The following is a 16,520-nucleotide window of genomic DNA, read 5'->3' as shown; positions in this document are numbered from 1 at the left end:
TAGCTGGGTACTCCCTCATGGAACTATATCATTTAGCTGGGTACTCCCTCATGGAACTATATCATTTAGCTGGGTACTCCCTCATGGAACTATATCATTTAGCTGGGTACTCCCTCATGGAACTATATCATTTAGCTGGGTACTCCCTCATGGAACTATATCATTTAGCTGGGTACTCCCTCATGGAACTATATAGCTGGGTACTCCCTCATGGAACTATATAGCTGGGTACTCCCTCATGGAACTCCCTCCTGCTCTTGTGTGTGCTGCACTGCAACAACTAAAGCATTCCCTGCCACAACAACACTAAGAGAAAGAGAGAAGAAGACAACAACTAAAGCATTCCCTGCCACAACAACACTAAGAGAAAGAGAGAAGAAGGACCAACAACTAAAGCATTCCCTGCCACAACAACACTAAGGGAAAGAGAGAAGAAGGACCACAGTATTGTGAAAGATGTACTTTAATCCATTCAGAACAGGAACCCCTTTTGGTGTTTTTAGCATTCTGTTATACTTTAGCTGTTGCAAAATAGCAGATCTACAAGCTCGTAGCGCGGCACTCGGTCTGCTATTTTTGAAAAATCGTGAAAATGTGGCACAAATTTGGAATAGCCTATATATTCTTTCAGAGTGAACATTTTTTTTACTCAAATCTTTGCTTCTGGGGAGGTCCCTGCTTGGAACAACATATTTTTCAGCATAACAACATCAAATACAGATAATTTTTGGGGTCCTTGACATGAAATATTGAGAACCACTGATATAGAAACATGAGGTTATTCAGAAAACTGTCGGCATTTTGTAGAATCGGTCTCGGTCGAAATGGGTTAAAACTCCTGCTGGAACTAAAATAGTCTTTCTTCATGGGAAACAATGCTCCTTCTCCCATGCAGTTATTCCTGGTCAATCTATCTATTTGGCAGAGATAGAGGGAGAGAGAGAGAGAGAGAGAGAGAGAGAGAGAGAGAGAGACAGAGAGAGAGAGACAGAGAGAGAGAGAGAGATAGACAGAGAGAGAGAGAGAGAGAGGAGAGAGGAGAGAGAGAGAGAGGAGAGAGAGAGAGAGAGAGAGAGAGAGAGAGACAGAGAGAGAGACAGAGAGAGAGAGAGAGAGGAGAGAGAGAAAGAGAGAGAGAGGAGAGAGGAGAGAGAGAGAGAGAGCGAGAGAGAGAGAGAGAGAGAGAGAGGAGAGAGAGAGAGAGAGAATGGAACTGGGAGAACGTGTTGAATAAATATAGCAGAGAAATGGATGGTATTGGCTTATGGTCAACTCTCTGAATTTCTTACACACACGTACCTAGTCCTAAAGAAAATAACACACGTACCTAGTCCTAAAGAAAATAAAGAGATGATAAAAAAATATATTTTCCATACCAGAAGCCAGAATGTGACATGGCGGCTTTGGCCTTCATTATTGTTAAACACCGGTGAGTTATAGGCCATGGATTGGATTTCCTTGGGGACTTGGGTGTGTGTGTGTGTGTGTGTGTGTGTGTGTGTGTGTGTGTGTGTGTGTGTGTGTGTGTGTGTGTGTGTGTGTGTGTGTGTGTGTGTGTGTGTGTGTGTGTGTGTGTGTGTGTGTGTGTGTGTGTGTGTGTGTGTGTGTGTGTGTGTGTGTGTGTGTGTGTGTGTGTGTGTGTGTTTGATTGATTGATTGAACATTTTATTAACAGTTTGCAGAATTACAGTACATTTCAAGCACAAACTTGATGTGCCCTTTGAGAGCGGTTTTGAAGGAGTCAAGGGATTCTTATGTCTTAATGACTGTTGGTAAGGCGTTCCACATTTTGGTGGCATAGGAGCGAAAATAATTTAGTCCCTTGTTTGTGCCGAATCTGGGTTGTACATGGTTCGTTGCACTCCCTCTGGTGTTGTGGGTGTGGACTTCGTTAACATTAAGGAAGTATCTAGACAGGTACATGGGTATCTTGGTGGAGTATCGAATCTTGTGGACCAGACCCATTGCAAGATGCTGTACTCTGTCGCCGACCCTAAGCCATGCCAGTCTGTCAAAGTGGGCAGGGGTGAGGTGGGTTCGGGGGGTGAGGCCAAGTAGGAGCCTGACCAGTTTGTTTTGGGAAGTGTGTGTGTGTGTGTGTGTGTGTGTGTGTGTGTGTGTGTGTGTGTGTGTGTGTGTGTGTGTGTGTGTGTGTGTGTGTGTGTGTGTGTGTGTGTGTGTGATGAAACATGTAAACCACGTTAAGCCTGGTGTCCCTATTTTGGGCAAATTGTTGAAAAGAAATAACGTTTTTTACTTTTTTTTGCACGATGCATTTATGGGTTAAGTGGTTAAGAAATATATAAACCAATACAAATCAAGCCCTGTATGTATTATATATCTAAATAGACAAATGAACAAATGATTGAGTCTATTTTTTTATTTTTTATTAAGGATCCCCATTAGCTGGTGCCATAGCAACCAGCTAGTCTTCCTGGGTCCACATAAGAATATAAACATTCCAGTACACATACAATTACAAATACACATTTGTTAAAAAGTCAGTATTCAACTTACATTAGACAATTTGATTTGATTTGATTTTTAAAGTGTCTATGCAGTGCGCAGCGTATATACGCATCCACCGTGCACAGCCTGGGCCTCCTGCTGAGCTGTGAAGAAGAAGAAGAGAGGTGAAGGAACAAACACGACCGCATGATGAGAATGATAAAGAATACATGCCTGGAAGAGCCCCGGAGAGCATCAGGAACCAAGAGGGGTTTATTTCTTTTCAAAATCTTTTTATTTTGGTTTTATCACAGTATGTATGTCAAGTCACAGGTTCATAGAAAAAGTGTCAGTGACTCAGAGGTAACAAACGTACAGTATAAATCACAGAGATCATGGGCAGACATAATGAAATAAATGACTATGTTGTTGTGCAAAACATGCCCCTTCAAGACAAAAGAAAAACATTTTCTCCCCTTCAAGTCCCAATTTAGTAAAGCCAATTCCCAGCCTCTCTACGAGTACTCCATCTCTGCTAGCCCCCACAATCAGTCATTGGGAGGGTGAAGAAAGCCTCGGGTCTCCTCTGATACCCGGGCCGTCAAGCCAAGAGGGGTTTATCTGTCACTCACTCAAACAGGCATTCATGCACAGCCACGCCTGTGCACTGCACAGTAGGGAGGGGGAGCTTTTTTAAGCATACCTGGGGGGTGACTTGAAGTATGCAAAACTATATAGGAATTGCACCCTTCTTCCATAGATTCATCATAGCAAGCTGCTAATAAACTGCTTTTATCTTGAGATAAAGTTACAACATGTTTATGATTCCATATCTGATTAGGAAGGAGACCTATTAAGGAAAACATTTAAACATACTTATTTTCTATTATTATTATAATTTTTTCCTGTTGTAATAAATTCATTTCACCTTTCGCCTTACCTCTATAGAGCGCCGCAGTCCCGCCCCCTGTCATGACGACGCCAGGCCCAGGAAATGAATGCATTTTTCCCATAGACATTTCAAAAAGTATTTATTTAAAGACCTTATAAGCGTCGTACAAACAAATAATTACAAAGAAGAAAAACAACAAAAAAAGTGTTGTAACCTGCCGTTTTTTTGGCTTTGTCCGCGGCGTAAACGTCTTTAAGTTTAAATAAATACTTTCTGAAAAGTCTATGAGGAAAATGAACGGGGATTTCTTTTCCGGGTCTCTCGAGGGGGCGGGACTGCGACGCTCTATAACCAACACATGAAATGAAATGATTACTATATTTACCCAGGGTATCTGGGCTAAGCTCAAGAACTTGTTTCCAGCCAGGCCCTGCTCATAGAACACATTTCATCGTAGTGGTTCAATGCCTTGTTCAAGGGCACTTCAGCGGTGGTAATTTTAACGTGTCGGACAGCTGATTCGAACTGGCGACCTTCCGGTATCAAGACCGCTCCGCTATCCGTTCGGCCACCGCTGCCACATCCCATCAGATCCCTTGGCAGTATGCCCATTGCCCAGACATCCTCTTCTGGAGACTGTTCTGTGCCCAACCAATGGCCTTAAGGTTATAATAAACATACTTCATTGAGAGAGAAGAAAGATAAGAAGATCCATAAAAACAATTGTTTCCCAGACGCTATCAATGACACTTTATTGAGCTTGTCATGCAGACAAAAGGTCTGCGGCACAGAGTGCCGCACTATGAGCTATAGGTCTGCTATTTTTGAAAATTTGTGAAAATGTAGTTTTTAACTCAAATCTTTGCTGCTGGGGGGGGGTCATTTTTACACCCTGTCTCAGTGTCCAGGGGGTCATTTTTACACCCTGTCTCAGTGTCAACCATCAGGGGGTCATTTTTACACCCTGTCTCAGTGTCCAGGGGGTCATTTTTACACCCTGTCTCAGTGTCAACCATCAGGGGGTCATTTTTACGCCCTGTCTCAGTGTCCAGGGGGTCATTTTTACGCCCTGTCTCAGTTTCCAGGGGGTAATTTTTACGCCCTGTCTCAGTGTCCAGGGGGTCATTTTTACGCCCTGTCTCAGTGTCCAGGGGGTCATTTTTACGCCCTGTCTCAGTTTCCAGGGGGTCATTTTTACGCCCTGTCTCAGTGTCCAGGGGGTCATTTTTACACCCTGTCTCAGTTTCCAGGGGGTCATTTTTACACCCTGTCTCAGTGTCAACCATCAGGGGGTCATTTTTACACCCTGTCTCAGTGTCCAGGGGGTCCTTTTTACACCCTGTCTCAGTGTCAACCATCAGGGGGTCATTTTTACACCCTGTCTCGTCATTTTTACACCCTGTCTCAGTGTCCAGGGGGTCATTTTTACGCCCTGTCTCAGTGTCCAGGGGGTCATTTTTACACCCTGTCTCAGTGTCCAGGGGGTCATTTTTACGCCCTGTCTCAGTGTCCAGGGGGTCATTTTTACACCCTGTCTCAGTTTCCAGGGGGTCATTTTTACACCCTGTCTCAGTGTCCAGGGGGTCATTTTTACACCATGTCTCAGTGTCCTCCAGGGGGTCATTTTTACGCCCTGTCTCAGTGTCCAGGGGGTCATTTTTACACCATGTCTCAGTGTCCTCCAGGGGGTCATTTTTACACCTCTCAGTGTCAACCATCATCAGCTTCTCTTCATGTGACTGTACGGATCAGTACTTTCTGCTTCGGTAATAACTCCACCTGGACACATTTGCAACTCAGCATCAGGAACGAGAGCCAAGGCATATTAGAACCTTGGAACGGAGCTGACTGTGATTATTACAATTATTCATAATAAAGGAAAACCTTTCATAGTGGATTTCAACACCCTGAATGAACCCTTCGTGATATAATACAGCATGTCGACTTTAAGCCATTTTGGACTGAGGTCGATTAAAAAAAAGGCTTCTAAATTTTTCTGAAAAACCCATGTTTCTTGGTTAGTGGTGCTGCTCAACCTTTTTCATGTCAAGGACCCCCAGAATTATCTCTATTGGGCCACAGACCCCCATCTCAAAATATGTAGTTCCAGGGACCCCACCCCAGAAGCAAAAATTTTAGTTAAAAATGTTCGCTCTGAAATAATATATATTCAATGATTTGCACCACATTTTAGAAAAAAAAATCAAAAATAGCAGACCTACAAGCTCGTAGCGCGCCACTCAGTGGCGCGCTATGAGCTTGTAGGTCTGCTATTTTCCAATAGCTAAAGTATAACATAATGCTTTATAAAACACCAAAAAAGGGTTCCCGCCCAAAATGGGTTAATTTTTCACAGCGTTTGCAATTGGTAATTTTGTTGAGCTACCTCTGATTACCTGGCAAAGACTTTTACAACACAGTATAACTGCTATAGTTATAAATAAAACAATGGATCAGAGAAAGTTTGAGTTTAGCCGTTCCTCAACGTGGGCAAGACCTCCCATCTGTTTATGCTATACAGACATAGGCATTCTGTGTGGAATGCTGTGGCTTTCTCAGAATGTCGTTTTTTTTCCTCCCCAATCTGAATCCAAGGAAAAGGGGGATAACTGCATGTGATCCGGGGGTTACTGTGGCCGTGGCACGCTTCCCGCAAGACGTCCGGATAACTCTGCCCTGCTGCAGCGCCCACGACGTGTTCTGCCAGATGCACGCCCCTTAACCCATTTAGGCCTGAGGGCGATTCTACGAATGCCTTCGAAATCCTGACAGTTTTCGGAAATAGCCCCATCTTTCTATGTGTCAGTCGTTCTCAAACATTTTCATGTCAAGGACCCCCAGAAATATATGAAATTAGTCGCCGACCCCCCATCTGAAAATATGTTGTTCCAGAAGCAGAAGCAAATATTTGAGTTAAAAATGTTTGCTCTGAAAGAATATATATTAATTCAAAGATTTGCGCCACATTTTCACGATTTTTCAAAAATCGCAGACCTACAAGCTCGTAGCGCGGCACTCGATGCCGCGCTATGAGCTTGTAGATCTGATATTTTTCAATAGCTACAGCATAAACACCAAAAGGGGTTCCCATCTAGAAAGGGTTAAAACATAAATCTATATATATATCTATCTTTTTTTCTTTTCTTTTTTCATCACAGTCGCAGCACAGGCACAGCAGCACTCCTATACTCATCTGCATAATCAAATTAAGCTGAGCAAGGCCTTTCCACGGATGAATCAATATCTCCATCCAGAGACACTTAACTGAATCCTCTGTTATTCCTAAATCCTCCATATCCGACATATTGGCGTTGACGTTCCCTACTACAGTACACACAGATCCTCTACGCTCGTTCTCCGTAAAAATGGCGGTAGCTCAAATACATGATTATGATAAATTATGCCTCTCCTTGAGGGCATCTTGCCCCATTTTCTCCCCAATTTAGTCACTGTCAGTTCCCAATGTGTGCTGCGGTCCCCTGTCGCTGCCAACCCCCACTGTTGGCCTGGGGAGGGTGTAGACCACCACATGCCTCCCCTGATGAGTCGCCAGCAGCCTCTTTTCACCTGACAGCGTCGTGGCATTTCCTTTGGAAAGTGCAACGCTCTCCCCATGCAGTTCCCCTCCCCGCTGAACAGGCACCCCGACCAAAACGTGGTTGGCGTCGCAAATGCCGCGCCATGGACACAATCCCCTGGTGGCTTCGTTCTCACCCGCAAAAACACTGCCAATCGTGTTGCGTTGTTGTAACACACGGGCCAAGTCGGAGGAATACCGCTGCCGGGAATTGAACCCAGGACTCTGCGGTGTAGTGGTGGAGGAGGCTGGTTGACTGTTTTACCTCGACCCCCCGAAGCGACTTTGACAAACAGCGTTTTGCTTCTACACTATACCATGGTCTGCCATGGCTCAGCGTCCCTCCGTTCCATCCCATACGGCACGGAGCCAGCGAGGCCATCTGGTGCAGTTGGCATTGTTTATTCCCAGGAACAGTCAGGCAAAACCACATTGCCTTTTGTTTGATGTGGGTCAGCGGTCACTACAGACAATGACCCCCGACACAGAGGCAGTATTCTAAACAGACTTTGCCTCCCTGCCTCCTGGCTCTGATCCATTTCTCCTGGCCTGTGTGTATAAGCTGCTGCAGGCCATGTCGGTGCTTGTTGATTTATGAAGACTTTATGTGGCTGAACTCAACTCCGAGTGAGTCCCGGTCATCTGGAGGATAGCAAACAAATAACAGTTTCTCCAGGGTGTTGTAAGGGCCTGTGCCGTGTGAGCACTTTAACCCATTTCTACCGAGACCGATTCTACAAATGTCTTCTGAAATACCCCATGTTTCTATGTCAGTCGTTCTCAAACATTTTCATGTGAAGGACCCCAAAAATTATATGTAATTGGCCACCGGCCCCAATCTCTAAATATGTTGTTCCAGGGACCCACCCAGAAGCAAAGATTTGAGTTAAAAACGTTCGCTCTGAAAGAATATATTCAAAGATTTGCGCCACATTTTGACGATTTTTCAAAAATAGCAGACCTACAAGCTCGCCACCGAGCATAATGCTAACACCAAAAGGGGTTCCCGCCCAAAATGGGTTAAATTAGGATTTTGACGAGACTCCATGGCATGTTCACTCGGTCTCATGTGATGGAGCTGCTCCACCAAACCTCATAGACAGGTTCAATAGTAGGATGTTTATACGGGGAGTTTAATGAACACGCAACTCCCTGAGAACATCAGATGAGGCTGTGTGTGTGTGTGTGTGTGTGTGTGTGTGTGTGTGTGTGTGTGTGTGTGTGTGTGTGTGTGTGCGTGCGTGCACGCACACACACACACACACACACACACACACACACACACACACACACACATGTGTGTTTGTATTTACTATACTTGTGAGGGCCAAATGTTCCCAGAAATTGTTGTTTTGATGAGTTAAGATTTGATTTTTAGAAGGTTTAGGAGTGGTTAGAGTTTACTTATAGTTGCGCCCGCATTGTCATGCACCAAGAACAGCAGATATTAAAGCTTTAGAGTTATAGGGTTAAAAACAGTCAAAAGTTGTAAAAGGATTTGCATTCATAAAATCAAAAATGTTGATGTCCTCACAAGTATACAAACGTACGTGCGTTGCGTGCGTGCGTGCGTTGCGTGCGTTGCGTGCGTGCGTGCGTGCGTGCGTGCGTGCGTGCGTGCGTGCGTGCGTGCGTGCGTGCGTGCGTGTGCATAATGTTTATACGTCCGTCCCAGACCGTGCAGCTCTGATGTGCAACATGTGGTAATAAGACTGAGAGCGCGGCGGTGCGGCGGCGGCGCTTCTGATGAGAATCCCAGCTGAAGTGGCCCGATGACTCTGGCAGAGGTTCCGAGACCAGAACCAAGTCAAGTCATCCCTTAACCCATTCTGGACGGGAACCGAACCCCTTTTGGTGTTTTAAGCATTATGTTATGCTTTAGCTGTTGAAAAATATCAGATCTACAAGCACCGAGTGCCGCGCTACGAGCTTGTAGGTCTGATCTTTTTGAAAGATCTTGAAAATGTGGCGCAAAATCTTTGAACAACGTACGTTTTTAACTCAAATCTTTGCTTCTGGGGGTCTCTGGAACAACATATTTTCAGATGGGGGGTCGGCGGCCAATTTCATATATTTCTTGGGGTCCTTGACATGAAAATGTTTGAGAACGACTGACATAGAAACATATATGTTTCTATGTCAGTCGTTCTCAAACATTGGGTTTTTCAGAAAACTGTCAGGATTTAGAAGACATTTGTAGAATGGTTTCCAGGTCGAGATGGTTTAAACCTCAAGCTGGATCCCCTTGGCCCACTTCTCCTAGCCTGGCTAATAAGCCAGACTAATATCACACAACACTGTCGCGGTATATCAGTCTGGGCTGGCTCCACTTGGATTTCATTTCCCGGGGAACATTTTCTCTTCGACGCAATTGGTCAGAGCTACTGTCAGTCAAAGGTCTCAAGCATTGAACGTCACTGTACCAAAGCCCGCCTATATTGCATACCGTGTCCCGATTGGTCCGACCTGTTCTCTGCTGTAGGAAAGAGGCGTGCTACTGAGCCTCGCCAGACCGTAATCCGCTGGTAGGCAACTTTTTTTTGCCAACAGCTGATTCGGTCTGGTTTATTAACCAGGCTACACTTCTCCTCCCTGCTCACCCAGCTCGCCTCCTCTGGTGGGTGGACGCCAGGAGAGAGAAGGTCCTGTAGATCAGTGATTCCCAAAGGGGGGTCCGGGGACCCCCAGGGGTCCTTGAGGGAGTTCCAGGGGGTCCCCAACTAAATGATAGTTTGGAACCAAATGAACCCTTATGGGTCTGTAACTCTGAGAATGTACATTTGTACATGTGTAGTGCACGTCAAACTGGGGGTCCTTGAAATTAAACGGGTTGAGAATCACTGGTGGAGTCGTAAAAGTCTTCTCTTATGGGGGTCCCTGGCATATCTCTTCAAATGGGGGTCCCTGGCATATCTCTTCAAATGGGGGTCCGCGGGCTGATTTTCACTACTTCTTAAGTATTATTATTTTTAATTAATGGAATTTCTTAGATGTGTTTGTTTTCAAATGTATACAATTCGTTCACGCGCGCACGCACGCACGCACGCACGCACGCACGCACGCACACACACACTCGTTTTTGGGGTGAACTACTCCTTTAACATGGTACATTGTACACTAAAGACATGCCATGTGGCACTGTGGCAATAACTAAACATGGAGTCCTTGTTGATTCATAGCAGAATGAGTAGCCTTGGCCTACATGGGCATCTATAGCAGTGTGAGTATAGACGAATTCAGAAACGGGTCTCCGCCTACTGGAAATACGTAAGCTGCGACCGCAGCTTACGTATTTCCTGTAGGCTCCATAGCTGCGGTTTAAACCCACACGTCTTCTACTACAGTGAGCGGTAGAGTGAATGATGTTAGTCTGCTCAAACGTTACTCTTTTACCTGCTTTTAATAACACTAACTTTACAAAGATGCCCAGAACATCGGGATGAACCTGTGTGGTTTATGGCTGTTCCAACAGTAGAGATGAACCTGTGTGGTTTATGGCTGTTCCAACAGTAGAGATGAACCTTTGTAGTTTATGGCTGTTCCAACAGTAGAGATTAACCTGTGTAGTTTATGGCTGTTCCAACAGTAGAGATGAACCTGTGTAGTTTATGGCTATTCCAACAGTAGAGATGAACCTGTGTGGTTTATGGCTGTTCCAACAGTAGAGATGAACCTGTGTAGTTTATGGCTGTTCCAACAGTAGAGATGAACCTGTGTAGTTTATGGCTGTTCCAACAGTAGAGATGAACCTGTGTAGTTTATGGCTGTTCCAACAGTAGAGATGAACCTGTGTAGTTTATGGCTGTTCCAACAGTAGAGATGAACCTGTGTAGTTTATGGCTGTTCCAACAGTAGAGATGAACCTGTGTAGTTTATGGCTGTTCCAACAGTAGAGATGAACCTGTGTAGTTTATGGCTGTTCCAACAGTAGAGATGAACCTGTGTAGTTTATGGCTATTCCAACAGTAGAGATGAACCTGTGTAGTTTATGGCTGCTCCAACAGTAGAGATGAACCTGTGTAGTTTATGGCTGTTCCAACAGTAGAGATGAACCTGTGTAGTTTATGGCTGTTCCAACAGTAGAGGTGAACCTGTGGTTTATGGCTGCTAGCAGTAGGGGTGAACCTGTGTAGTTTATGGCTGCTCCAACAGTAGTGGCAACATTCAACTTTGGAGAAAAACGGAATGTCAAAATATCCACCGCGGTGGCTGAGACCAGAGCCATAGAGTAATGGTTGAGACGAAGCAGTGAAAGGTCCTGAAAGATACATAACGCCAGTCTTACCCAATACACAATCTTTCTGTTGTATGAACACAAGGCTGCTGTACTTTATACCTCATACTTTAAATGCTTAAATGCTTAGTAGAAATACGTAAGCTGCGACCATGAGACCCGTTTCTGAATTCGTCTATAAGCCTACATGGGGATTGGGGAGCAACGGATCACTGAATGCTAATGACCCATTTGCAGAGTTTGGTCGTGCATACTAATTTGTCTTCTCTCCTGCTGGCCAACATGTTGATCCCTGCTACAGTACCTCTTTTCTCTTCTATAATTTACACACACTCACTTGTTCTGGTTTCTTCTGTCCCTCTGTGTCTGTCATGCAGACAGAAACACAGCCACAGTGGAGGCAAATGATTGGAGTGTATTTAAGCACCAAAAATAAAAGTACCGCGGTATACTCATTATGCAGGATGTCCCGTTGGCCGTTTCACATGAATGTCCCTCAGACAATGTCCCTTAATTGTCTTTTCGAAGTTTTTTCCCCTGTTCAAGCATCTGCAGATGCGATGTGTTGTAGATTGGCTATTCTTGAATAGCTGAAGTATATATGAAAGTACAATAGTTGCCTCTGAGATTGAGCTGTAGTGGTGTTTAAAGTTAAGAAATATTGACATACTCATGTAAAAGTACGTCAAAATTAGGGATGTCCAATATCATCGGCCTCCCGATATTATCGACCGATATTTGCATAAAACTCTAATATAAAAAATATTGTTTTAATTTATCGGTTTTAATTAATTAAAATTTCTCCCGAATTGATGATGTTTATTCATCGAAATTACAATAAAATTAGGCATAATGTGTTAATTCTACGCATACATCGGTATTGGTTGATGTCGGTATCGGAAATGAATGGAGTTGGACAACATCAGGATATCGGATATCGTCAAAAAAGTCAACATCGGACATCCCTACTCAAAATTATACTTAAAGTACAGTACTTACTGTTACTGTTGCCACAGAAACGGTCGACAGCGTGATGTCAGGCCATGACGTCACGTCACTCTATATATAGTATGGCGAGCAGAGCAGTAGAGCAGAATTAATATATCATTAAGACTATAACAAAGGAGGTATCTAGAGATAGGCTTTAGACTTAAACGTGACCAGCTCCGTTCCCTGCAGCTCCTAAGAAGACATACAGATCATTAGGCCGTAAGGCCTCCCTGAACACGAACCCATATAGACTCCTCTGACCGTCCCCTATACCAGGGGTTCTCAACGTTTTTGGCCGGGGACCCCCGGAAATGCTTTGGCAATGTCTCGGGACCCCCGCCCCGCCCCCTCCCAACCCCCAATATAAATTGACTGCTACAATAACCTTAAACCATTTTGGGCGGGAACCCCTTTTGGTGTTTTAAGCATTGTTATAATTTAGCTATTTAAAAATAGCAGATCTACAAGCTCATAGCGCGCCACCGAGTGGCGCGCTACGAGCTTGTAGATCTGCTATTTTTGAAAAAAAGTGAAAATAAAATTTAAAAATAAATCTTTTCTTTTTTTTTTCTTTTTTTTTATAATTTGGGGACCCCCTAAAATAATTTGGCGACCCCCCGAGGGGTCGCGACCCACGGGTTGAGAACCCCTGCCTTATACGTACAGGAGATCTCGGTTGCAGTTACTTTCAGTGTTGTTTTTGGCAGCAAATTTTGAATTTAGTTTTAGTCATAGTCTCTTGAATAGTTTTCATTTAGTTTTAGTCACATTTTAGTCACCTGGAATGTTTTAGTGTTTAGTCTAGTTTTAGTCGACTAAATATCATAGGATTTTAGCCAACTAAATCTATAGTTGATTTAGTCGACTAAAATGTATTTTGGCGTTCCTTGATGCCGTCGTAATGACTGTTTTACAAGCTCACAACGTGTCGCAGCGCGACATTTTAGTCTAGTTTTTGTCTGTTGACGAAATTGTCAATATAGTCTCAGCTTTAGTCACCATAGCTTAGCGTAGTCATTTAGTTTCCATTTAGTTTTCATCAGTGAAAAAAGATAGTCGACGAACACTTTTCGTCTTAGTTTTTAGGCGACGAAAACAACACTGGTTATACTTTCCACCACTGCAAACTACAGCAGGGTAGTGCTTTCAAGACCCCCCAGTCCACCCCCACCCTCCCCCCCCCCCCCCCAACCATTGTTTTCTTCATCCCCAGCCTGTTTACTTTCCCCTGGTGCCACACAGGAGTATCACTGTTGAGTATAAATTGGAGCCATGCACCCTGCTATCATGGCTGCTTTTATGTGGAACGGGCACACACTGTGTTGTCCTGAACTCATACAACTACCCACAACAATAATGTAATGCTGAACAGGGACTCTCTAGTTCCCATGCAGAGTTGCGGTAACCACTTCAACCTGTGTACTTTGTTGTAAAGTAAAAAATGAAATAGCAAAAATCTACAAAATCACAACACGTGGCAACGCGACACGCTGTGAGCAGAATTAGTGCCTCTATAAGCAGCCATGCATCAGCTGGGTGAAGCTGAGATAAATCTATCCTCTTCTTGGCAGCAGGGCTCCATCCAATGTAGATGATTTAGTCACAAGCTCTTGTTAATGCTTTTCATCGGTTATATATTTATTAAATCTAAAGCCTTAAGCACTTCAGTTTCACTTGGAAACATTTACAAAAATATCAAGTTTTTTTTGCAGATGCTTTATGAAGCATTGCAAGCTTGTAGATCGGCGATGTTCAGTACTTTTGAGACATTAATTTAGACAAAAAAAATCAGACCTGTCTGAAGTGAGTGGTGCTGTACTGTACTGTACTGTACTGTACTGTACTGTACTGTACTGTACTGTACTGTACTGTACTGTACTGTACTGTACTGTACTGTACTGTACTGTACAAGCCTTCCTCCCTGGCCTGTGTGTCTGTGTGTTAGGCTGTGCAACAGTGACACTTGGTGGTGAACAAATGCTATAACGCTATTTCCGTGCTCGGACACATGCAGGGACCCAGGGGGACACACACATAGCTGTCTATAGGAGTGGTTGCACCACTCAAACATATGATTTTCTTAGGAATGCAACGATGTATATCGGTCACATTGTTCCTCAGAGATCCCGGAATCGAGCATGCCACTAGAGCCACTTGACCATTTTGTTTGACAGCAGGAAGCGAACGTCGGCCATACAACCACCTCCACTTGCACTATGCATGCTCCGTGCTGATTGGACGTGCTGACGACAGATCTGTGTCACATAGTGGCTTCGGGTTGAGCTGGTATTTCTGTGGCCTAACCAATAACATGTATCAGCAGCAGCACAATGCAAGAAACCCAGAACCCGATCCGCGTCAACTCCAGTGAAGGGTGGAAAGCGGGGTGGAAAAGCTTGAAGGGCCATTCTTAGAAGTTATTATAGCCAGATAGAAAGTGACACGTAGAAAGTAGAGCTCTGGCGTTTTTGTTTTGCAAGCAAGTCCATTGGACCGTGGGGCTCTTTTTTTTGAGAATGTGCCCGCCAGCGTTAACCCATTTAAGCCTGAGATCGAAATTTAAAAACATGTCTTCTAAATTCTGACAGTTTTCTGAAATACCTCATGTTTCTGTATCAGTGGTGCTCAATATTTCATGTCAAGGACCGCAAAGATTATATGTAATATGCCTCCGACCCCACCATCTGAAAATATGTTGTTCCAGGGACCCCTCAGAAATAGCAGACCTACAAGTTCATAGTGCGGCACTCGGTGCCGCGCTATGAGCTTGTAGATCTGCTATTTTTCAATAGCTATAAAGTATAACATAATGCTTTAAAACACCAAAAGGGGTTCCCCGTCCAAAATGGGTTAAACAAATTGCATCTGACAAATCTGGGTTCATGATGCATTATCGAAAACAAGCTTGGGGACAGGACCATTATGCTCACACTCCGCTAAAGGTTGCCAGCTCACGCAACCCCAAGAAACAATCCAAACAAAAGCTGAGCGCTGAAAAATGCCACGGCACCACAAGCAAACCGACCATCTGCATAGTTTCCCTCGCATGTAATGACGCTGGTATACAACAGAGCACGGCAAGGTCTCCCGGGGCCAAGATAGATCTGTCTATCTTTCTTTACCATAGTGACGGGTATCGAGGGACCATAGATAGATCGTATATATCAGTGTTGTTTTTGGCATGCATATTTTGATTTTAGTTTTAGTCCTATATAGTCTCTTGAATAGTTTTCATTTCAGTTTCAGTCACATTTTAGTCACCTGGAATGTTTTAGGGTGCGTTCGGAAATGCGCACCGGGAGCGCACTCGCCTATTAGTTTGCATTGCACAGTGCGCTCAGTGCACTATTTCAGAACGCGCCCATAGTGTTAGTCTAGTTTTAGTCGACTAAATATACAGTTGATTTAGTCGAACAAAATGTATTTTGGCGGTCCTTGATGCCGTCGTAATGACTGGTTTTTTTTCACTTGCTGAAAATAGCCGATCTAAAATAGCCGATCTACAAGCCCACAACGCGTCGCAGCGGCGACACGTTGTGAGCTTGTAGACCGGCTATTTTCAGCATGCAACTAATTGTAAAATGACTGGATACTGGATCTCTTGTCCACTAGTCCCTTCCTAACATTTTAGTCTAGTTTTTATTTGGTGACGAAATTGTCAATATATTTAGTCTTAGATTTAGTCTTAGTTTTCATTTCAGTTTTTATTCAGTAGTCGACGAACATTTTTTGTCATAATTTTTGTCGACGAAAACAACACTGCCGTATATACGTCCCGAAATAACATGTCGAGGAACATTCCCATTTGGTGTGATAATGAAAGGTTGAAAAGTATAATGTCAGGCAGAAGACTTGTATCATCAGGACACCAGACTAAAAGTGATTATTCTGTTTTTATAAATAATGAACCAATGAAAAGTATGAACTAAAGAGCTTGTTGTCACTATAATTGGAACCATAATAGATCCACTGAAACACGTCTTCTTTCCTGAAAAGGTTTTTAGACATGAGGTTTCCACTCGAAAGCAACGATATACAAACGCTGTGGTTGCCATGGTTCCCCCATGAGGCTACGTGTTCAAGAGCCCTTCAGACCCTCTTAGGGGGTTATTTTCATGCACTCGTGATTTTTGGTTTTCGGTGAAAAATAAGTGGATGAAGAGGTGGCTTTGTGCTGATTGGTATAACCTATTTAGACCTGAGAACGATTCTATACGAATGCCTTCTAAATTCTGACAGTTTTCTGGAAAAACGTACCCCATGTTTCTATGTCAGTCGTTCACAAACATGTTCATGTCAAGGACCCCCAGAAATATATGTATTTGGCCGCCGACCCCCCATCTAAAAAAAAACTGTTCCAGGGACACACCCCAGAAGCA

The sequence above is a fragment of the Electrona antarctica genome, assembly GCF_951216825.1.
Source record: "Electrona antarctica genome assembly, chromosome: 5".
NCBI classification, from domain to species: domain Eukaryota; kingdom Metazoa; phylum Chordata; class Actinopteri; order Myctophiformes; family Myctophidae; genus Electrona; species Electrona antarctica.
This window is presented reverse-complemented; position numbering follows the sequence as displayed.